We start from the raw sequence: 19,678 nt of genomic DNA, 5'->3' as shown, positions 1-19,678 counted from the left end.
CATAAGTTACTGTTGAATGGCTTGCAGCTTTAAGACTTTTGGTGTAATCAACCTTGGGAAGTTACATATTCATAGGAAATAAATTAACTGTACTTCCAGTAAACTACATCCACATGAAGTCAGATAACACACACATACATCCCCCTTAAGCTCTACAGCCCCTTCTCCATTCCATTTTCACAACAGAGCCCAGTGTTTTGAACACAACACTCCCTGCGCCCTTTGACCCCCAGCACTTTCAAGTCCCCTGCACCTGCCTCCCCCAGCCAGTGTCTCTCAGAAGGTCAAAGGGACTATGAGGCTCACAGTGGATGGAAGCAGCGGCGGATATGCTGGCTTTGCATATCATTGTGTTCCCCCATGAGGACGGCTAAAAATACATGGGCCACTATAACCACCACCTGCTAGAAGAGGCCGGAGCGCTGGTTCAGGGTCAGATATTATCTTTAATCCTCCTGATGTTTAAAGTTAGGATTTGCTGTTTGATAATCTGATCCTAGATCTGTGGTTAAAGGAGACTTCTACCTCGAGCGAGTGAGTTTTTGGTACTGATGGGGAGCACAGGAGGGATAGTTCTGAGCTCTCTCTAGAACAGAACCAGTAAGAAAATCTGTAAGAACAGAGTTTGTCAACGACAGTCCTGGGTCCCCAATGAGTATGCAGGTTTATGGAAGGGGATTGCTAGTTCAAATCCCAGGTCTGATGGGGAAAATCAGGCAGAATGTAATCAGCTTCCCTCATACTAAAACCCTTTCTTAGGGCTAAAAAGATAAACATATTTGTAGACATGGACCACTTCATTGTATAACCCCAGAAGGGACCTCATAATAAATGTCATGGCTTGAATGGTTGGATCATAGTGCTTATAAAACTAGCGTGAGGGTTATGGGTCTGAAAATAATTGTGGTTAGACTTGTACTGCTTTTTAAATTGTTATGTATGGATTATGAATGTGTTATGAAGTCCTTATGTTGGTACCCTTCATTAAAGTGTTACCCAATACGGAATACAGTATGTGTTAACTTTAAATCACTGTGGATTAAAGTTTCTGCTAAATGTACCAAGTAACACCACTGATTCCCTACCATCTACCATCCTACAGGTTTTCAGTACAGCTGATTCTACATATTAGCTGCTCACCAAGACCTTAGCTAGCTGAATCAGATATGTTAGGTTAGGGTTGGACTGAAAACCTACAGGACGCTAGATCTCCAGGAAGAGGGATGGACAGCTCTGTGCTACACCAAGGGAAAACAACCACATTTAGACCTTACTGAACATCTACACTCCACTAGGTGGTAATATAGCTCCACTGCATTGCACAGAGACCAGCAGGAGCATTCAAATTGCTAACTAACAGAACAATATTCAGTCTTATATCTGCAAGTTGTGTTGAAATTTAAATTGTTCCTTTTTCCTGATGCTATCTTGATCTATGTTTAAGAAATTAACACTTTGAATGACGGAGTACATAGGCCTAGACCATTCTGAAAATATTGTATTCTTGGATGGCATATAAGCCTTTGCACCTCGTCAAATTAACTACTAATTAAGCCTTTGCCAATTTCATTTGAACTATTTTTTATAACATAAGGGCACTGGAACAAATCAAACCAAATCAAATGCAACTTTATTTAGGGCTCTATTCAATCCGCATTGCATAAATTCAGTGTTACAGCATTATTGAGATGTTAAGGTTCCCATGTTAGTGGAGACCACATTCACAGAAAATCCTGCAGATGTCAGCTCAATAGGAAATCACCTTTAAATGTCTAGCGCCCTATCTGTAATGCTTCAGCAATACAGATTGAATAGAGCCCTTAAGGAGCATTTAAACATATCAACACACTTTACATTCAAATTAACAAAGTAACACATATATATATTTTTTAAAGACAAAGTGTTTTATTGTGAGAAAGACAGAAAAAATATATAATAAACAACGAAGGAAGAGAGCTTGTTTTGGTTCAATTAGCCAGATGAGGAAACTCTTTTTGGCACTCGCTTCAACTGGCCAATCATCTCACAATTCCAACTGTAGGCTGCAGTCCCTTGGTATGTCCCAAATGACACCCTATTCTCTCTATAGTGCTCTATATTTCCAACTCCCACTTGCCATTTGGGACACAGTCCCAACTCCCAGTTAGGCATTTGTGAAGTTGGGTCTGTGTCAGAGAGGTCAAGAAAGAACATGAATTATCTCCTAACCAGTGGTTAGGACGAGGCTGGGATTATTGCCCTTTGTTTTGGGAAAAAGTCTGGAGTGGACAAATAATGCTGACCAAAGGCAGTCCACTGCAGGGTAGTCTATCACATTCTCCTGAGTGACTACAACAACACTGTTGTACAGGCCTGACTGTTTTAGTTGGGAAATTGTTTTGTTGAGAATACACAGTTGTCTATGTCAGACTACAACAGCTCTATGATTCGTTTTCAGCTCAAGGACCAGGGAATAATGGTTACACTTTCAATGAGACATTTTTTTTGTAATGCATTAAAGATTATACATACTTAAGGATTTATATGGAATGCGCCCGAAATGGCATCCTTTTCCATTCATAGTGCACTACTTTTGACATGGGCCCACAGTCCCCACCTCGAGGACAAAATATTTTAGTGGCCCCTCTTGGTGGAGGAGAGAAATTGTGCTGCAATTTTACACATTTTGCCATGGGGTGTAGATAAAATGTTGCCGTTTTTAAGAAAATTGTCTGCAATTCTACACATTTTTCCATGGGGCAGAGAGAACATTATTTCATGTGATTCTACTCATTTTGCCATGGGATGGAGAAAATGTGCGTAATCTGTGTATAATGTAGGTAGAGGAGCCTCTGATCTTATCTGTAGGGAGCCTCATTGAACTCACGGCCCCAACTGTTCGCCACCTCTGTCACACAATTCCCCCGTCAGCCACACATGACGGAAAAATCACCCTTGCTAGGGAACATTCAGCACCCTGTCTCTTTCTTGCTTTTTCACACCTGTCCTTGTAACAGAACGACGGATGACACGTGAATTGACAACATGGGGTCTTTCTCTTCTTACACTCAGGAAAACCCCTCCTTTCTTTCACCCGTCAGCCACACATGACGGACAAAACACCCTTGCTCGGGAATAGTCTGCACCTCTGTATCTTTCTCACTTTCTCACACCCGTCCTTTTAAAAGAACGACAGATGACATGTGAATTGACAAAATGCGACCTTTCTCTTCTTATAATCAGGAAAACCCCTCCTTTCTGCATGTTTTTGTTGTTGTTTTTGCTGTCTTTTGTTTAAATATGGATGCCGACTTCTGTTGGTTGGGGTGTGTGGTGTATTGGGGGCCGCAAAGGGACCCCCTGTCAGTTGTGACTACTCTGTGGTAGAGTGTGGTAGTGTGGACTGTCAGACTTTGAAAAGTGGTCCGACACCCATTTGACTTATTCACTGACCCGGGCCCATGGCCCACTGCTTCCATGCTGTCAATCACAGGAAGGTGAAATAAGGCTGTATTTTGAGCTACCAAGGCTCTCTCACAAACACGTACTGTATGTATTGGGTATATATACACACAAGCATACATGCTGATGTGAACATTGAAATTCAATACTATAGAGTTCAAATTTGAATACAAACCCTGTGTGGGAATGTGTCACGTGACATCATAATGATGTCATTTTCTGGTTATAAACTATTTGGGGGGTTTCTTTTGCAAACAGCTAAAGATGTATTTTCATGATGACATTAAAGTTCCAGTTCTCTGCCCCTTCCACTTGGAACAAGTTACAAAATAAAATAAAATGACAGGATCTTTGGTTTACAATGAAATAATGAAGCAACACAAACATAGGCACAGACACATGCATACACACACATGATAACATATGCGCCATACACACACGTTCACATGGATTTTGTGTTGTAGTTATGTGGTAGTGGAGTAGGGGCCTGAAATCGGTTATGAATGTATTGGAATGTTTTTAAAATTGTATAACTGCCTTAATTTTGCCAGACCCCAGGAAGATAAAACCTGATAAAATTCAAAAGTTAAATAAAACATTCTAGTTGTTATCTGGTCAGACAACCATATAACAAAATACAGTGCATTTAGAAAGTATTCAGACACATTTTGTTACGTTACAGCCTTATTCTAATCAATCTACTCACAATAGCCCATAACGACTAAGCAAAAACAAGTTTTTAGAAATGTTTCCAAATGGATATAAAAAAAAAACAGGAAATATCACATTCACATAAGCATTCAGACCCTTCACTCAGAACTTTGTTGAAGCAACTTTGGCAGCATTTACAGCATCGAGTCTTCTTGAGTATGAAGCTACAAGCTTGGCACACCTGTATTTGGGGAGCTTTTCCCATTCTTCTCTGCAGAACCTCTCAAGCTCAGTAAGGTTGGATTGGGAGCGTCGCTGCACAGCTACGTTCGATCAGATTCAAGTCCAGGCTCTGGCTGGGCCACTCAAAAACATTCAGATACTTGTCCTGAAGCCAGCCCTGCGTTGTCTTGGCTGTGTGCTTAGGGTCGTTGTCCTGTTGGAAGGCGAACCTTCGCCCCAGTCTGAGGTCCTGAGCGCTCTGGAGCAGGTTTTCATCAAGGATCTCTCTGAACTTTGCTCCCGTCATCTTTCCCTCGATCCTGACTAGTCTCCCAGTTCCTGCCGCTGAAAAACATCCCCACAGCATGATGCTGCCACCACCATGCTTCACCGTAGGGATGGTGCCAGGTTTCCTCCAGACGTGACACTTGGCATTCAGGCCAAAGAGTTCAATCTTGGTTTCATCAGACCAGAGAATATAATAACTCCAAGCAGGCTGTCATGTGCCTTTGACTGAGGAGTGGCTTCCGTCTGGCCATTCTACCATAAAGACCTGATTGGTAGGGTGCTGCAGAGATGGTTGTCCTTCTAGAAGGTTCTCCCATCTCCACAGAGGAACTCTGGAGCACTGTCAGCGTGACTATTGGTTTCTTGGTCACCTCCCTGACCAAGGCCCTTCTCCCCCAGATTGCTCAGTTTGGCTGGGCAGCCAGTTCTAGGAGAGTCTTGGTGGTTCAAAACTTCTTCCATGTAAGAATTATGGAGGCCACTGTGTTCTTGGGGACCTTCAATGCTGCAGAAATGTTTTTCCCTTCCCCAGATCTGTGTCTCGACACAATCCTGTCTCAGAGGTCTACGGACAATTCTATCGACCTCATGGCTTAGTTTTTGCTCTGACATGCCCTGTCAACTGTGGGACCTTATATAGACAGGTGTCTAATCATGTCCAATCAATTGAATTTACCACAGGTGGACTCCAGTCAAGTTGTAGAAACATCTCAAGGATGATCAATGTAAACAGGATGCAACTGAGCTCAAGTTCGAGTCTCATAGTAAAAGGTCTGAATAACTAAATGTGGAAAAAGGGAAGGGGTCTGAATAGTTTCCGAATGCACTGCATGTAATTTTCTTGTTGCAAAAAATACGTTTGCAAAACGTCCTGTTACAACTTTGACATCATTGCAGCCATTTTTACCAACTGCGGCTGGGAACAGAAAAAATGAAATTGAAAAAGTAGTGATTTCATCCTGCACTGAAGACTGGAAGACTAAACATGTAAACACTCCACATATTGATGTGAAATAACAAACAAACTCTTCAGTCATAACACCCCACATGAAATAAATACTATGGTATATTTATATACTATAGTATTCACTGGAGTGTTATAGCAGACTTTACTGTAGTATTCACTGTAGTGTTTTTGCAGACATGACTGTAGTATTCTATAGTATATGCAGTTTACTACGGTATAAATACTGTAGTATTTCTGTAGTTTTTGCAGACTTTACATATTTCCTAAAGTGATTTTGATAAATTTTCTTTGACATAGAAGTGGGGGCTTTCTCCTTGAGAAAACCTACTGGACAAACATGTTTGATACCGGAGCTCCGAGGCATGCATCGAAGCAGTGTGCCGATGCGTGTATCACTTTATTGGAAGTTCTGTTCTGTGAAGGGAGTAGTACACAGCGTTGTACGAGATCTTCAGTTTCTTGGCAATTTCTCGCATGGAATAGCCTTCCTTTCTCAGAACAAGAATAGACTGACGAGTTTCAGAAGAAAGTTATTTGTTTCTGGACATTTTGAGCCTGTAATCGAACCCACAAATGCTGATGCTCCAACTAGTCTAAAGAAGGACAGTTTAATTGCTTCTTTAATCAAAACAACAGTTTTCAGCTGTGCTAACACAATTGCAAAAGGGTTTTCTAATGATCAATTAGCCTTTTAAAACGATAAACTTGGATTAGCTAACACAACATGCCATTGGAACACAGGAGTGATGTTTTCTGATAAATGGGGCTCTGTACGCCTATGTAGATATTCCATTAAAAATCACCCGTTTCCAGCTACAATAGTCAATTACAACACTAACAATGTCTACACTGTATTTCTAATCAATTTTATATTATTTTAAAGGACAAAAAATCTGCTTTTCTTTCTTATACGAGGACATTTTTAAGTGACTCCAAACTTTTGAACAGTAGTGTACGTCATCAATGACGTCCAAAGCTTTGTTTGATTACATGCTTTTTCAAACCGTGTGTTGCAAAATGCAAGATTCCACTGATTTTGCTGTGGTCTTTCACCGTAGGTATAATTAGGATTTTATATTAAAAGCTTCTCCTGGTAGCTTAGTAGGTACAGTAGGGAACTACGGAACATTCATGGATGTGAGGGTATGAGGTAGAATCCCGTTGAAGACGCACTGTTTTGGAAAAGATTTATGTGAAACCACACTTTCTGCACTGTTGTTCAAATTATTTGCTTTATTTAGTACAGTATAAGCTTTCATCCCCCCTCCTCTCCCCTGTAACTATTCCCCAGGTCATTGCTGTAAATGAGAATGTGTTCTCAGTCAACTTACCTGGTAAAATAAGGGTAAAATAAAAAAATAAAAAATTCTGTCTTAAGCATCCTAAATAATGCCATAGATTCCATTTTTGAAAAAAATGGAAGCATGATGTAAGATGCGAACCTACTCTAGCGTCCCATCTGAATATAGGCTATGAAAGCCAACGACTTACTGCTGCACCACATAGTTTTGCTGAAAACAGTGTATCTGATAATCACACACCGCTATTTATTGCTGACAAGCAGATGTCACTAATTAAGCTCAAATTGGCGAAAGCCCCAAAGCCTTGGTAATCCTATCACTAACAAATACTCAAAGAGCACATTTCCCATAACCTGTAAGTAAGTCTGGCATCTGAACAGAGAGTTTAGAACTTCTGCTCTTTTCTATAACCTGTAGGGAACGCTCTATATGGTCTATATTTGGGATGTAGGTTTCTCACTAATGGGTGGGACAAATTGGGATGATGGAGATGGGTGGGGTATATGCTAAATTAAATACTGTACTGTTAGTATAGTTTTTTTTTTTTTACATTTTTGCGGGACACTGTGGTGTATTTTCGGACTTTAGTTTAGTATTTACAACAGTATTTCTTTCCGGATAACACTCTAGTATTTACTATAGTATTCTACAGTATTCTACAAAATTCAATGGTAACTACTACACAAGATCGAAGGATACCACAGTGTGTAGTATAGTATTCTACAGTATACTAAAGTTAACTACCAAATTCTATAGCAAGTACTATAGTATTCTATAGTAAACTGTAGTATTGTTTCATGTGGAACAGTCTGGGGATGGCTTAAAGTGCTATTTGCTGAAGTTGTTGTTAAAGTTATTGTTGTTGATGACTCACCCTTACCAATAAGTTGACCACAACAAACATTAGTGCATTTCTTTTGGTCGGGAACTAGGGGACTGAGATGACACAGATATCCTGCAGATTATTTTGAAAGGGAAATTACTTTATGACCTTGCTTCAAAGGGGGAAAAATGTCTATTACATCATAATTTGTAAGTGGAGGTTCCTCCAGGTAGGAAATCGAGGGTGGTTCTCCTCAGCCCCCACTGAAGTGCATACATTATGCTGTACACACACAGACCATCATGCATGTACACACACACACACACACACACACACACACACACACACACACACACACACACACACACACACACACACACACACACACACACACACACACACACACACACACACACACACACACACACACACACACACACACACACACCTGCATGCACACTCACTTGCTCGCTCACTCACTCACTCACACACACACTAGAGACCCACACCGCACCCGATCTACCAACTACTACACTATCAGTCGTGCTATTTCAGCTTCTCACAAATATGAAGGTGTTGTATTTGCCTGCATCAGGACATCGTTCCCCTCCTTTTTGGAGCTTCTTTAGATACCTCCCATCTTAGTCTGGAGCTATTTCAGTTGGGTCATCCTGACGACTAGACAAGGGCCTCCCTCTCCCTGCTTCCCTCGGCCCATTTAAAGGCTGTCACTTCCCCTTAGGTTCCCGCGCCCATCCAGCCTCCCTGGCAGTGCGACCGATGCATGAGTGTTCCAAATGGCCCAGACCGTCTAATTGCATTATCCTCAAATGGTACATCTGAGTCGAAGAGGTTAGAGCATGGTTCAGAGCATTGCTCATTTGCATTCCTTTGGTCGCTCTTGTTCTCTACTGTACCCCCTCATCCATCCCTTCATCCCTCTCTCCCTCCCTTCCTGACTCTATCACCACTTGCACAGATTTTGTACACTGACTGTGTCACTTGTGTGGTGATAACTTATGCAGTACATCACGTGTGCGTGGTCTGCTTCACCTGATATCAGATATGTGTGGATTATACATTTCTGAAATGTTTGACAAAGGTCGGTAAATAAATATCCTACTTCCTGGGTATGATACATGTGTTCCTATTTCCTTCTCTGGTATTGGCTGACTTAGCATAAGTCCATACAATACATGGGTGGGACCTAAATTTGAAATCCTATTCAAAATCATTCCTAGGCAAAAAGTTTGCTTTCATTTTAGAGGGATCCTGGTACACACACACACACTTTTGATTGGCATGCAGACTCGCAGCTGTCAGTTTAATTGACCTGCGGCGGCCCGTAATAACAAACCATCTTCTTGCCGAAGGCAGCGACATGATTGACAGTGAAGCTATCCTTCCACTGAGGAAGGAGCTGCGGGTATGACCGAGCAATCCATCAGCACTCCACGACTTTTGGGGGAAAGCCACAACGACTAATGAGGACGTGAATATTAAGTCTGGGGTCGGCTCACGTTGTTGACACTTTGCTGATAGGATGCTTGATTTGTTGTGCGAGGCGCAAAGCAGAAACACTGGCTTGGTATAATTCAAAACTGCATGGCTGTCTTCTATTGCTTTGACACAGCTTAATAAAACAAATCCTTTACATCTAGGGAGTCCTGAATAAAAAAAACTGATTTGCCAGTTTTGACCAAAGGCGCGTTGGAGGAAGGAGTATGTTTTGGTTAAGACCATTGGAAGTGAGAACATGGAATGTGCCATTTCCCACAGCATGAAACTATTCTTTCAAATCTAAAAGTATACAGTCAAGTCCCCTGTTTACCCTGCTGAAACATACAGCATAGACCAGCATAGGCTGGTGACCAGCATTCATTGTGTTTTCACTGGTGACCAGCCTTCATTGTGTTTCACTGGTGACCAGCCTTCATTGTGTTTCACTGGTGACCAGCCTTCATTGTGTTTTCACTGGTGACCAGCCTTCATTGTGTTTCACTGGTGACCAGCCTTCGTTGTGTTTTCACTGGTGACCAGCCTTTGTTGTGTTTTCACTGGTGACCAGCCTTCATTGTGTTTCACTGGTGACCAGCCTTCGTTGTGTTTTCACTGGTGACCAGCCTTCGTTGTGTTTTCACTGGTGACCAGCCTTCGTTGTGTTTTCACTGGTGACCAGCCTTTGTTTTGTTTTCACTGGTGACCAGCCTTCGTTGTGTTTTCACTGGTGACCAGCCTTCGTTGTGTTTTCACTGGTGACCAGCCTTCATTGTTTTTTTACTGGTGACCAGCCTTCGTAGTGTTTTCACTGGTGACCAGCCTTCGTTGTGTTTTCGCTGGTGACCAGCCTTCATTGTGTTTTCGCAGGTGAACAGACTACGTTGTGTTTTAGCTGGTAACCAGCCTTCATTGTGTTTTCGCTAGTGACAAGCCTTTGCTGTGCTTTCGCTGGTGACCAGCCTTCACTGTGTTTTTGCTGGTGACTAGCCTTCACTGTGTTTTGGACACTAGTGGCCAGTATAAGCTGGTCACCAGCATACCAGCATATACTGGTCACCCGCACTTTACAAACATCACATCACAAAGTGATGTTTAATTCCTATTGGAATCCAGCCTGAGTGGGGTAGTGACGTGCAGCTTGTTCTTTTTGAACTACTCTTTTTACTGACTCGAGAGCCATGATTCGTTTTTTCTGAGGGACACATTTTTGTCATTCGTTTGACCTGCTGGCTGCAATGAATTCTACAGCAGGATTAATACGCAATCCTCCACACCGGAGATGTATTCCGACCAATAACTGGCTGTCATATATGCTCTCAAGCAAAATAGATAATGCTGCAGGCTGCATAGAGAAGAAAAATACATGTTTAGAACTGATAATTGATCTCATTAATTCATGTCATTAATTTATTATTGAATGTTATGATGGACACATCTTTGTAGAACCAACTAGTCCGGTTGCGCCCACAACTAGACCTCTTTTCAAATGTACCAATAAATGATTGTATTTGTATGCCTAGCAATCCAAAATGTGCATTGTTGAAATGCACGCTTTTACGTCTCAGTCACAAATGACAGCACCAATAATCCCTGTATGGTAAAGAAGATGTGAATGAGAGCCTTGTAGAATCATGACTATTTCGAGTGCTCTGGGCATCAAATTAATCCAAAGAGTCAGTAAAAGGATCCAACCTTCCCATCACCAGAGCGGGGGTAGCCAACAATCGGAACTTAAACCATCTAAACCAGAACAACTATTTCAGTAACGGGTGCAATAAATCAAACTAAATCGAACAGATTGGATTAGTTTAGAAAAATTTATGTTATTTCATTTTGTGTAGAATAAGATAAATTAATTGATGAATTAATCAATGTACATGCAAAAACACAGATATTGAAACAAACAATTCTAAAAATCTAACTGCAATACAGCATGCTGGGAAATATAATAATGTTGAGTGGTTTTGCAGACCAGCTTGACCAGCATAGACAAAAATAAGGTTATTGAGGGGCACTTTGTCAGGGATGAGGGTAATATGCGTAACCATATATATATTTTGGGGGGGGGGGGTTATTTACTGCTGTGCCACCAGGTCTGTGGGCATGAGAGAGATTGGTCACAGATTTAATGGCAAGAATTCACTTCTGCACTTTGCTAAAAGTTGTCCAGAATCAAGTCAATAATCGTCCGATTATCTGACAACACCAGTGTGCATTAAGGCTTTGGGCATTTATTTGGGCGGAAGTGCATTCATGTTTATGCAGTGCCACTAGGTACAGTACATCTTTATTACCAATAACATACAGCGCCTTCAGAAAGTATTCACATTTCGTGTTTCATCCTGAATCAAAAAATGATTACATTTAGATTTTTACACACAATACCCCATAATGTCAAAGTGGAATTATACTTTTTTATATTTTTTTAACATTTATTAAAAATGAAAAGCTGAAATGTCTTGAGCCTATAGGTATTCAAACCCTTTGTCATGGCAAGCCTAAATAAGTTCAGGAGTAAAAATGTGTTTAACAAGTCACATAATAAATTGCATGGACTTACTCTGTGTGCAATAATAGTGTTTAACATGATTTCAAACACAGATTCTGTCACGACTCCTACCGAAGGTGGCTCCTCTTCCTGTTCGGGTGGCGCTCGGCGGTCGTCGTCACCGGCCTACTAGCTGCCACCGATCCCTTTTCCCTTTTCTGTTGTTTTTGTCTAATTAGTAACACCTGTTTCTTGTTTGGGTTTTAGTTGGGCTATTTAAGCCGGTAGGCCCGCCTGCTCTTTGTGCGGGCTTATTGATTTTCCACTGTGTTATTGTGTTGTAGTGCGTGTTGTTTTTGGGTTTTCCCTCTGGACTGGTTATGTCCTGGTTTGGGGCTTTTGTGTATGTGCGCCCAGTATCCTGGCGAGTACTATTTTTCCTGTGCATAATAAAGCGCTATTTCTGTACCTGCTGCCTCCTGCGCCTGACTCCGCACCCACTACGCCCAGTGCGTTACAGATTCCATCACAAAGAACAGAAAGGTTTTCCAATGCCTCCCAAAGATGGGTAGCTATTTGTAGGTTGGTAAAAAAATACATTGAATATCCCTTTGAGCATGTTGAAGTTATTAAACTTTGGATGGTGTATCAATAAACTCAGTCACTAAAAGAAATAGGCGTCCTTCCTAACTTGTTGCCTGAGAGGAAGGAAACCGCTCAGGGATTTCATCATGAGGCCAATGATCACTTTAAAACAGTTACAGAGTTGAATGGCTGTGATAGGAGAAAACTGAGGATCAACAACATTGTACAGTAGTTACTCGACAATACTAATCTAATTGACAGAGTGAAAAGAAGGAAGCCTGCACAGAATACACATATTCCAAAGCATACATCCTGTTTGCAACAAGGCACTAAAGTAATCCTGCAAAAAAATAGCAAGACAATTACCTGAATACAAAGGGTTATCTTGCGGGCAAATCCAATACAACACATTACTGAGTACCACTCTTGTCACGCCCTGACCGTAGAGAGCTTTTTATGTCTCTATTTTGGTTTGGTCAGGGTGTGATTTGGGTGGGCGTTCTATGTTCATTTTCTATGTTTTGTATTTCTTTGTGTTTGGCCGGGTGTGGTTCTCAATCAGAGGCAGCTGTCTATCGTTGTCTCTGATTAAGAATCATACTTAGGCAGCATTTTCCCACCTGTGTTTTGTGGGTAGTTGTTTTCTGTTTTGTGTCTGCACCAGACAGAACTGTTTCGTGTTGTTCCATTTTATTCTTTTGTCTCAGTGTTCAGTTTAAATAAATATCATGAACACTTACCACGCTGGGCTTTGGTCCGATCCTTCTCATTCCGACGACGAACGTTACAACTCTATATTTTCAAGCATAATGGTGGCTGCATCATGTTATGAGTATGCTTGTAAACGTTAAGGACTGGGGAGCTTTTCAGGATAAAATATAAACTGAATGGAGCTAAGCACAGTCAAAATTCTAGCTTTCCACCAGACACTGGGAGATTAGTTCACCTTTCAGCAGGACAGTAACCTAAAATACAAGGCCAAATCGACACTGGAATTGCTTACCAAGAATTGGCTGAGTTACAGTTTTGACTAAAGTCTACTTGGAAATCTATGGCAAGACCTGAAAATGGTAATCTAGCAATGATGAACTACCAATTTGACAGAGCTTAAAGTATTTGTAAAAGTATAATGGGCAAATGTTGCACATTCCAGTGAATTACCCAGAAAGACTCACAGCTGTAATTGCTGCCAAAGGTGCTTCTACAAATATTGACTCAGGTGTGTGAATACTTATGTAAATTAGATATTTCTGTATTTCATTTTCAATACATTTGCAAAAATTATATATAATTTGTTTCACTTTGTTATTATCGGATATTTTGTGTAGATGGGTGAGAGAATTTTTTTTTAAATCCATTTTGAATTCAGGCTGTAACACTACAAAATGTGGAATAAGTCAGGGGGTATGAATACTTTCTAAAGGCGCCCCCACCAGCACATTGCCCCTACCTACATTTCAAAGTGCAGTGAAAGTATGTTAAACAACAATTCATTTTACGACAATAAAACCTTAATTCAACTGTAAAAATACTGTATTTTTACTGCAACTCAGTAGCTGGTAACTTACTGTCAAATTACAGGTAATTGTTTACAGTGTCTGCCATTCGCACATATACTATATACTATAAGTATAACTGTAGAACCTGCAAATGGTCTACCTGGAACCAGGGGTTCTTCGTGACAGGGTTGGAACTCAAAAGGCTTCCCCTACAGGGACAAATCAAAGGGTTCTACATGGCTCCCCAAAGGGTTCCCCCATTAGGGACAAATGACATAACTCTGTAACCCGAGAGTTCTTCATGACAGGGTTCTATGTAGAACCCAAAAGGGTTCCCCTACAGGGACAAAATGAAGAACCCACGAGGGTTCCTTGGGAGAGGGTTCTAAAAAAATCGAAGGGTTCTACGTGACACCCAAAAGGGTTCCCCAATAGGGACAAATGACGGAATATCTGTAGGTTCTAATCTTTTAATAATCTTTATCATACTCTCCAGCGGTGTATCAGGAAATTCAGGTTACTGGCAACAGAGGTTGTGAGGTTGGCTCCCAAATAGTCAGAATTTTGCTGGTCTGCAAAACCACGGCCATCATTATCATATTTCTCAGCACACTGTACTGCAGTTTCATTTTTAGAAATGTTCTAGTGTCTGCGTTTTTGCATGTACACTGATTGATTGATTAATCAATGATTGTATATTTTGCTACACAAAGATAAATAACATACATTCTTCTAAACTAATCCAATTGAACCCGTTACTGAAATGGTTGTTCTGGTTTAGGTAGTCTCATTTATACATTTTTTTTTATCCCTGGCAGTTATTCTGAACGTAGATTGTCCACTCTGGCTGAATTCCAATAGAAATTAAAGATCACTTTAGAAGCCAGCATATTGTGACTTGATGCTGATTTTGCTTTAGTTTATGCTGATCACCAGTGTCTAAGACACAGCGAAGGCTTGTTACCAGCAAAAGGCCTGAATATAATCAAATTATAAAACAACTAACTATGAATGAACAACAATCCCCGAATGTCGTTCATAACACTATTTTTTGTTTAAAGTGACATCTCTTTGCATTTATCAAATGGCACTGTATGGATGCAGGAATTATTTTAGAGTGGAATAGCCTAGTAGTTGGAATAGTTTGTAAGCCTCACATGTAGCAAATTATAATATTAACTCCTGCAGAATTAAGTGTTCCTCGCATTCAAATTATAGACCGTATGTACATTTTGTTTTGGGAACAAGAGCTGAGAAACATGATTTATTCCTTTCATAATCTTAAGAGAATGCGATTGTGCGTTTAGGGACCTGTTGTGTAGCCTAAACGTGCAATTTCTTTCAGCAACATAAAAGCTGACAGTATTTCATTTTCAACCACATAAAATACACGTTCCTAATATTGAGTTACACCCTCTTTTGCCCTCAGAACAGCCGGGGGCCCTAATCGGCCGCTTATGTTGCTTATGCCTGGAGCCGGCCCAGATTATACTATATTTAGAAAGCATATAAGTCATTCCAAGCCTTATTCATACAGTTTTGTTGAATAGGAAATACATCAAATGAAATATGTAATATTTTCATCATATTTGTACTGTGTACTTGAACTTGTGTCTTCTAAAGTGACTACACCTCAGCAATTTATATTTTTTTTAAATGACCAGAAAGGTTTAAACCTTTCTTAGAGTATGCAGCATTACTAGTTATTGTTTACTGCCCTCTCATGATAAATAATTACTTTTGGGGATTACGTACATTACATTTTAGATTACATTTAGTTACATTTAACTGGTTAACTCCTGCGACCTGTACAGGTTTCCTTGAAGTGCGTTAATGCAATCAGTCGTAAAGCAATACAAAGCCTATATTGTACTATGCAAAGGAATAAAGCACACATAAAAAGGCTGTTGCAATAAATGCCTGTATATAGAGGGCCTTGAGGACTAAAAGTAAATACCCACTGGGCACACACTGGCTGAATAAATGTTGTTTCCACGTCATTTGAATGAAGTTACATTGAACAAACGTGGAATAGACGTTGAATTGACTTTCTGTGCCCTTCCAACGTTGTGTTCATCAAGTTTTTCAGGGTTTTTGGGGGGTTTATTAATAATATAATATAATTTCATGAAATCACAAGTCCAATACAGCAAATGAAAGATAAACATCTTGTGAATCCAGCCAACATGTCCGATTTTTTAAATGTTTTACAGCGAAAACACAACATATATTTATGTTAGCTCACCACCATATCCAAAAAAACACAGCCATTTTTTCACAGCAAAGATAGCTTTCACAAAACCCACAAATAGAGATAAAATTAATCACTAACCTTTGAACAACTTCATCAGATGACAGTCATATGACATCATGTTATACAATACATTTATGTTTTGTTCGATTATGTGCATATTTATAGCCACAAATCGTGGTTTTACATTGGCGCCATGTTCAGAAATGGCTCCAAAATAGCCAGAATAATTACAGAGAGCAACGTGAAATACAGAAATACTCATCATAAACTTTGATGAAAGATACATGTTTAACATATAATTAAAGATACACTGGTTCTTAATCCAACCGCTGTGTTAGATTTAAAAAATAACTTTAGTAAAAAGCACAGCATGCAATAATCTGAGACAGCGCTCAGCCATTCTCCGCCATGTTGGAGTCAACAGAAACACGAAATTACATCATAAATATTCCCTTACCTTTGATGATCTTTCATCAGAATGCAGTGCCAGGAATCCTAGTTCCACAATAAATCGTTTTTTTGTTTTATAATGTCCATTACTTCTGTCGAATTAGCAACTTTGGCTAGCATGTGTAGTTCACGTGTCCATAAAACTTTACGCTAATGAACGAAAACTTCAAAAAGTGATATTACAAATCGAATAAACTGGTCAAACTCAGTTGAGAATCAATCTTCAGGATGTTTTTCTCATATATATCCAATAACGTCCCAGATGGAGCATTTCTTCATATCTATATAACCGATAGCAAGGAAGGACATCACATGTGTAGTGTGCGTGGCCAAGAACTGGCAATATGCCTGACCTGTCACTCCAAAGGCTCTCATTCGGTCCCACATCAGGCTAGACGCTTCATTCCACGTGCTACTGCCTGTTGTCATCTAGTCGAAGGCGTATGAAGTGCATACAGATCCATAAATATAAGGCAATTGAATAGGCGATGCCTTTCACAGCGACCCATTTCAGAATTTTCACTTCCTGTTTGGAAGTTTGCCTGCCATATGAGTTCTGTTTTACTCACAGATATAATTCAAACAGTTTTAGAAACTTCAGAGTGTTTTCTATCCAATAGTAATATGCATATCATATGATCTAGGACAGAGTACGAGGCCGTTTAATTTGGGCACCAATTCATCCAAAAGTGAAAATGTCGCCCCCTATCCCTAAGAAGTTTTAAATCATGCATTGATATCAGTGAGAAATGTGCACAATGCGTTTTCAAAGAGTTGATCCCTGATTGATTGGAAACAGTACAATCCCTCCAACAACGTTCCATACAGTCTTGGATTCATTGAGGAAGCAATATGGAACAAACTGACAATAGATCATATTCAATAGTACAATTTTATTGAAAACTAAAAAAAGTCAGCAGGTTGCAATTTAAATTAGTTCAATGCACAATATATATGTATATATTTATTGTTTTGGTATGTGATGCATACATTGTGCAACAACCTTTAATTAATCAAATATACATTAATGGCTTGTTCCAGACACACAACAACATTTACTCAACTCAAACTGGTAGCATATCAACATTTTGTTTCTTAATATTTAATCCTATAAACATACAGTATGTTATTTACTCTGTACACACGATAAACAGTCAAGAAGACAAGTCTTAAATACTGATATTTACATTCATGCTATTTTTGTTATACTTATTTTGTACATTATAATACACAACTATGTTCATGTAGTGGAGTTAACCGTAGGTATGGGCTGTAGGTATAGACTATGCAATGAGTGTGTCCAGTATGGTTTCTTTTTTAGCATGAAATGAAGGAGGAAGGACAGCTTGGACATACAGACAGTTAGCTTTGTGTGCAAGATGATGATCTATGAGCTCTGTTATCATTGTATTTGACTCTTCTTCTGATATGAATACATGTTTGATTTTAATGTATGTTGAATTTCAGCATGTTAACCTATTATGACCCACTTCCCTACAGCCCACTAAAGCTGTGTATCCTTAGGGAGAGGGGGATTGGAAGAATCACAACTTTTTGATCTAACCACGGGCAGATCATTCGGGGGGAAAAAAATGATACACGTCAAAATGTTCCCAATGTTTACGTAGATTAAAGGGATAGTACAACCAAATTACAAAATGACATGTTTGCTTCCTAACCTTCCTAACCGTAATCAGTTTGCTTATGCGTCTACTGACCACTATCGGCTTACAGCATTTTCCAATCAAATGCAATATTAGCAATGACTTCTAACCAAGTCAATGACTTCTCACCAAGTCATTGAGCTACACAATCCCCTTTGGAGACTTTGGGATGATTTGAGCATGACATTTAATTCATGATGATATTGGTACATTGACTTTGAGAAATAATCAACCATGTTAGCTACAATGCTTTTAGGAAACACACCTTGAAAACAATGCAGTACCAGACATATTGTAGGTGGAGTAATTTACTGCGGTAGCTATTAGGGACCGTTCGAAAATTACTGCATGGGAGGGGGGTTCCAACTCGAGACGTCATTAACATTTTTTTTAAATGCACCCCCCTCCCCAACATAAAACATATTTTCACATGACCCTCCCCTTGTAATTGAAAATAATTAAATACCCTCCCCCTTCATTGAATTAACTCAAAATAATGATTACAACCCCAGTAATAGTGACAAAGTAGGCCTACCTCCTTAATACCATCAGGGGGTGTATGCATCTATCATCGTATTTGCAGGTCAGATTAAAAAAAGTTCCTTTTATAAAGACATTTCATGCAATTCTAGTCAATGTACATGACTGAAGATATTAGCAAAATATATTTTTTAATATCAGTTTTTCTGAGCTAATAGTCGTCGGGCCAGAACACAATATAATAGCAGCCCAATTCATAGGCCTACACTATTTTGAACACCATTTTGAACGCATCTGTTTAGTACATCACTAATTCAATGACAATAACATACTCATGTAGATAAACGGCTCTATTCAATCTGCATCGTGGAAGTTCAGCTTTACATCGTGATTGAAATTTAAAGGCAATGTTCACGGTAAACTCTGCATTCGTCAGCTCAATCGAAAATTACCTTTACATTTCTATCGCAGATTGAATAGAGCCCAAAATGTCACTAGTGAATTAGTTTTGTAGCTTATGTCTATTTATTTGTGCGATGATTGGGGAAAAACAGGTAGCCTACCCTACTTTTTATTAGCTCAAAACAATCAGCTTGGTTGCAAGAGAAACTGTCGCTCCCAAAATGTCCCAAAAGAAAGGCAGATTTAGAAAATAGAAGTTTCAGGGAAGAATGGACAGAGAGATATGTATTCAACTTACCACATTTCTCCGATGCTAAACCAGTGTGTCTTGTTTGCAACTAAACTGTCGCTACTTGCAAATAATTAAATCTAAGATGTCATATGATTCTAAGCATTGTAGCCTACTTGCCACCCCAGACAGAAAAAATGTAAGCTTTAACTGCTGGCTGCTCTTCCATGGCTTAACCCAACAAGAGAAGGTCACAACCACATCCCTAAAAACTGCCTGGGTTTAAAAATCTTCCCTTTAGAGAAAGTGAATAGCTCAATTCATAGCAACAGAGTTACACATTGTAGGCCTATTAGATTACTTCCCAAGCAAAGAAAAAATATATATATTCTCGGCTATAAAACTTCATAGCTCAACCTCTGAATGACAGAGAC

The sequence above is a fragment of the Salvelinus namaycush genome, chromosome 29, assembly GCF_016432855.1.
Source record: "Salvelinus namaycush isolate Seneca chromosome 29, SaNama_1.0, whole genome shotgun sequence".
Taxonomy (NCBI): domain Eukaryota; kingdom Metazoa; phylum Chordata; class Actinopteri; order Salmoniformes; family Salmonidae; genus Salvelinus; species Salvelinus namaycush.
This window is presented reverse-complemented; position numbering follows the sequence as displayed.